The sequence below is a fragment of the Heptranchias perlo genome, unplaced genomic scaffold (assembly GCF_035084215.1).
Source record: "Heptranchias perlo isolate sHepPer1 unplaced genomic scaffold, sHepPer1.hap1 HAP1_SCAFFOLD_543, whole genome shotgun sequence".
Taxonomy (NCBI): Eukaryota; Metazoa; Chordata; class Chondrichthyes; order Hexanchiformes; family Hexanchidae; genus Heptranchias; species Heptranchias perlo.
In genome coordinates, this window is record NW_027139563.1 from 59,001 (window position 1) to 65,000 (window position 6,000).

Below are 6,000 nucleotides of genomic sequence, written 5' to 3' on the forward strand. Positions count from 1 at the left end.
AGACACAAATATCAATACACACACAGACACAAATATCTACACACACAGACACAAATATCTACACACACAGACACAAATATCTATACACACAGACACAAATATCCACACACAGACACAAATATCTACAGACACAGACACAAATATCAATACACACACAGACACAAATATCTACACACACAGACACAAATATCTATACACACAGACACAAATATCCACACACAGACACAAATATCTACAGACACAGACACAGATATCTACAGACACACGTACAGACATACCATGTCCAGACACATATCTGCAGACACACCAATCTCCCCACAAATACTCCAGCGAGCCCCCTGCAGTCCCAACCCTCCCCTGCCTCTCAGAGTCTCACCTCAATGGCTTCCTTCTCCAGGACACACTCGTCGAAGCTGAGCAGCGCAGCCCGGACAATGTGAGGGGCCGGCAGGCTGGTCAGGCCAATGTTGATGACATTGCTTCTCTTCACACACAGCACGGTCAGCTCGGGCCTCGTCCCCACGCTCCGCTTCTGAAAACAAGAGGGGAGAGATCGCCTGACGCACACGTGGTACGGAAAGTTGTGTCGTGGCGGTGTGCGTCCCACCTGTGGGCGCAGTGGGGTCAGACTCTGACCTTTCACCCTCTGGGGACCTGGGGGTCAAACCCAGCCCCAGACAGAGAGGGGGGGTCTCCTCACTCTCTGAAGAAAATAACTGAGCTCAGAAATACTGCTCCTCAATTGCAACAAATACGTTCATCGGGAAATGAGGAAAGAATTTGCAATTATATCGCGGCCTTTCACAACCTCAGGACGTCCCAAAGAGCTTTATGGCCAATAAAGTTTCTTTTTGAAGTGTAAGGTAGGAAACGCAACAGACAAATTGCGCACAGCAAGATCCCACAAACAGCGGTGTGATAAATGACCAGATCATCTGTTTTTTTGAGTGATGTTGGTTTGAGGGATAAATATCGGCCCCAGGACACCGGGGAGAACTCCCCCCTCCTGCTCTTCTTCCAATAGTGACCGTGGGATCTTTTACACCCACCCGAGAGGGGCAGACGGGGCCCCTCGGTTTAACGTCTCATCCGAAAGACGGCACCTCCGACAGTGCGGCGCTCCCTCAGTACTGCCCCTCCGACAGTGCGGCGCTCCCTCAGTACTGACCCTCCGACAGTGCGGCGCTCCCTCAGTACTGACCCTCCGACAGTGCGGCGCTCCCTCAGTACTGACCCTCCGACAGCGCGGCGCTCCCTCAGTACCGACCCTCCGACAGTGCGGCGCTCCCTCAGTACTGACCCACCGACAGTGCGGCGCTCCCTCAGTACCGACCCTCCGACAGTGCGGCGCTCCCTCAGTACTACCCCTCCGACAGTGCGGCGCTCCCTCAGTACTGACCCTCCGACAGTGCGGCGCTCCCTCAGTACTGCCCCTCCGACAGTGCGGCGCTCCCTCAGTACTGACCCTCCGACAGTGCGGCGCTCCCTCAGTACTGACCCTCCGACAGTGCGGCGCTCCCTCAGTACTGACCCTCCGACAGTGCGGCGCTCCCTCAGTACTGCCCCTCCGACAGTGCGGCGCTCCCTCAGTACTGCCCCTCCGACAGTGCGGCGCTCCCTCAGTACCGACCCTCCGACAGTGCGGCGCTCCCTCAGTGCTGACCCTCCGACAGTGCGGCGCTCCCTCAGTACTGACCCTCCGACAGTGCGGCGCTCCCTCAGTACTGACCCTCCGACAGTGCGGCGCTCCCTCAGTACCGACCCTCCGACAGTGCGGCGCTCCCTCAGTACCGACCCTCCGAAAGTGCGGTGCTCCCTCAGTACCGACCCTCCGACAGTGCTGCGCTCCCTCAGTACCGACCCTCCGACAGTGCGGCGCTCCCTCAGTACCGACCCTCCGACAGTGCGGCGCTCCCTCAGTACTGACCCTCCGACAGTGCGGCGCTCCCTCAGTACCGACCCTCCGACAGTGCGGCGCTCCCTCAGTACCGACCCTCCGACAGTGCGGCGCTCCCTCAGTACCGACCCTCCGACAGTGCGGCGCTCCCTCAGTACCGACCCTCCGACAGTGCGGCGCTCCCTCGGTACCGACCCTCCGACAGTGCGGTGCTCCCTCAGTACCGACCCTCCGACAGTGCTGCGCTCCCTCAGTACTGCACTGGAGTGTCCGCCCTGGATTAGTCAGCCTGGATTATCAATGAACTGTTTCTCGAGGTAAGTGTCCCTCTCTGTGCGGTTCTGAGACCCACAGAGGGCAGGAACTGCCCAGGGAGGAATCTAAATTGACGGGGAGAAACCACAGGGGATTAGCTGCTGATTGAGTCCCTGCTCTTTGGACAGACGCAGGCTGCAGCAAGTCCTCCTGCATTCTGTGGGCCGCACAAATAATGACCAGGTTGGGAATTTAATTCTTACCGAGATTTCTGTGGCTCAGGGAGGGTCTCACTCTCTCTGAGTCAGAAGGTTGTGAGTTCGAGTCCCCGCTCCAGAGACTAGAGACCTATAATCCAGGGCTGACACTCCCCCGGTGCCAGTACTGAGGGAGCGCCGCACTGTCGGAGGGGCAGTACTGAGGGAGCGCTGCACTGTCGGAGGGTCAGTACTGAGGGAGCGCTGCACTGTCGGAGGGGCTGTACTGAGGGAGCGCCGCACTGTCGGAGGGTCAGTACTGAGGGAGCGCTGCACTGTCGGAGGGTCAGTACTGAGGGAGCGCCGCACTGTCGGAGGGGCTGTACTGAGGGAGCGCTGCACTGTCGGAGGGTCAGTACTGAGGGAGCGCTGCACTGTCGGAGGGTCGGTACTGAGGGAGCGCCGCACTGTCGGAGGGGCTGTACTGAGGGAGCGCCGCACTGTCGGAGGGGCTGTACTGAGGGAGCGCCGCACTGTCGGAGGGGCTGTACTGAGGGAGCGCTGCACTGTCGGAGGGTCAGTACTGAGGGAGCGCTGCACTGTCGGAGGGTCGGTACTGAGGGAGCGCCGCACTGTCGGAGGGTCGGTACTGAGGGAGCGCCGCACTGTCGGCGGGTCCGTACTGAGGGAGCGCCGCACTGTCGGCGGGTCAGTACTGAGGGAGCGCTGCACTGTCGGAAGGTCAGTACTGAGGGAGCGCTGCACTGTCGGAGGGTCAGTACTGAGGGAGCGCCGCACTGTCGGAGGGTCGGTACTGAGGGAGCGCCGCACTGTCGGAGGGTTGGTACTGAGGGAGCGCCGCACTGTCGGAGGGTCAGTACTGAGGGAGCGCCGCACTGTCGGAGGGTCGGTACTGAGGGAGCGCCGCACTGTCGGAGGGTTGGTACTGAGGGAGCGCCGCACTGTCGGAGGGGCGGTACTGAGGGAGCGCCGCACTGTCGGAGGGTCAGTACTGAGGGAGCGCCGCACTGTCGGAGGGGCAGTACTGAGGGAGCGCCGCACTGTCGGAGGGTCGGTACTGAGGGAGCGTCGCACTGTCGGAGGGTCAGTACTGAGGGAGCGTCGCACTGTCGGAGGGTCAGTACTGAGGGAGCGCCGCACTGTCGGAGGGGCAGTACTGAGGGAGCACCGCACTGTCGGAGGGTCGGTACTGAGGGAGCGCCGCACTGTCGGAGGGTCGGTACTGAGGGAGCGCCGCACTGTCGGAGGGGCGGTACTGAGGGAGCGCCGCACTGTCGGAGGGTCGGTACTGAGGGAGCGCCGCACTGTCGGAGGGTCGGTACTGAGGGAGCGCCGCACTGTCGGAGGGTCGGTGCTGAGGGAGCGTCGCACTGTCGGAGGGTCCGTACTGAGGGAGCGCCGCCCTGTCGGAGGGTCAGTACTGAGGGAGCGCCGCACTGCCAGAGGGTCAGTACTGAGGGAGCGCCGCACTGTCGGAGGGTCAGTACTGAGGGAGCGCCGCACTGTCGGAGGGTCAGTACTGAGGGAGCGCCGCACTGTCGGAGGGTCAGTACTGAGGGAGTGTCGCACTGTCGGAGGATCAGTACTGAGGGAGCGTCGCACTGTCGGAGGGTCAGTACTGAGGGAGCGTCGCACTGTCGGAGGATCAGTACTGAGGGAGCGCCGCACTGTCGGAGGGTCGGTACTGAGGGAGCGCCGCGCTGTCGGAGGGTCAGTACTGAGGGAGCGCCGCACTGTGGGAGGGGCCGTGCTGAGGGAGCGCCGCACTGTCGGAGGTGCCGTCTTTCGGATGAGACGTTAAACCGAGGGCCCCGTCTGCCCCTCTCGGGTGGGTGTAAAAGATCCCACGGCCACTATTGGAAGAAGAGCAGGAGGGGGAGTTCTCCCCGGTGTCCTGGGGCCGATATTTATCCCTCAAACCAACATCACTAAAAAACAGATGATCTAGTCATTTATCTCATTGCTGTTTGTGGGATCTTGCTGTGCGCAAATTGGCTGCTGCGTTTCCCACATCACAACAGTGACTGCACTTCAAAAAAACAAGTACCTCGTTGTCTGTAAACTGCTTTGGGACGTCCTGAGGTGGTGAATGGGAGCTGGATAGAAATGGGAGTCTTTCACTTCCCCGGACACCTCAAAGGTCCTTCATGGTCAATTAATTACTTTTTTTTTGAAGTGCAGTCACTGTTGTGATGTGGGAAACGCAGCAGCCGATTTGCGCACAGCAAGATCCCACAAACAACAATGTGATAAATGACCAGATCATCTGATTTTTTTTAGTGATGTTGGTTTGAGGGATAAATATCGGCCCCAGGACACCGGGGGAAACTCCCCCCTCCTGCTCTTCTTCCAATAGTGGCCGTGGGATCTTTTACACCCACCCGAGAGGGGGCAGACGGGGCTCCTCGGTTTAATGTCTCATCCAAAAGACGGCACCTCCGACAGCGCGGCGCTCCCTCAGTACCGACCCTCCGACAGTGCGGCGCTCCCTCAGTACCGCCCCTCCGACAGTGCGGCGCTCCCTCAGAACCGACCCTCCGACAGTGCGGCGCTCCCTCAGTACTAACCCTCCGACAGTGCAGCGCTCCCTCAGTACTGACCCTCCGACAGTGCAGCGCTCCCTCAGTACTGACCCTCCGACAGTGCAGCGCTCCCTCAGTACTGACCCTCCGACAGTGCAGCGCTCCCTCAGTACTGACCCTCCGACAGTGCAGCGCTCCCTCAGTGCTGACCCTCCGACAGTGCGGCGGTCCCTCAGTACCGACCCTCCGACAGTGCGGCGCTCCCTCAGTACCGACCCTCCGACAGTGCGGCGCTCCCTCAGTACCGCCCCTCCGACAGTGCGGCGCTCCCTCAGTACCGGCCCTCCGACAGTGCGGCGCTCCCTCAGTACCGACCCTCCGACAGTGCGGCGCTCCCTCAGTACCGACCCTCCGACAGTGCGGCGCTCCCTCAGTACCGACCCTCCGACAGTGCGGCGCTCCCTCAGTACCGCCCCTCCGACAGTGCGGCGCTCCCTCAGTACCGCCCCCTCCGACAGCTCGGCGCTCCCCTCAGTACTGACCCTCCGACAGTGCGGCGCTCCCTCAGTACTAACCCTCCGACAGTGCGGCGCTCCCTCAGTACCGACCCTCCGACAGCTCGGCGCTCCCTCAGTACTGACCCTCCGACAGTGCGGCGCTCCCTCAGTACTAACCCTCCGACAGTGCGGCGCTCCCTCAGTACTGACCCTCCGACAGTGCAGCGCTCCCTCAGTACTGACCCTCCGACAGTGCAGCGCTCCCTCAGTACTGACCCTCCGACAGTGCGGCGCTCCCTCAGTACTGACCCTCCGACAGTGTGACCCTCCCTCAGTACTGACCCTCCGACAGTGCGGCGCTCCCTCAGTACTGACCCTCCGACAGTGCAGCGCTCCCTCAGTACCGCCCCTCCGACAGTGTGACCCTCCCTCAGTACTGACCCTCCGACAGTGCGGCGCTCCCTCAGTACTGACCCTCCGACAGTGCTGCGCTCCCTCAGTACTGACCCTCCGACAGTGTGACCCTCCCTCAGTACTGACCCTCCGACAGTGCAGCGCTCCCTCAGTACCGCCCCTCCGACAGTGCGGCGCTCCCTCAGTACTGACCCTCC

General features: G+C 61.4%; 1 pseudogene; it reads right to left on the minus strand.

The window, feature by feature from the left end:
* The window catches only part of LOC137315382 (FH1/FH2 domain-containing protein 3-like), a 66,450-nt pseudogene that overhangs the window by 58,810 nt on the left and 1,640 nt on the right, over positions 1-6,000 (minus strand).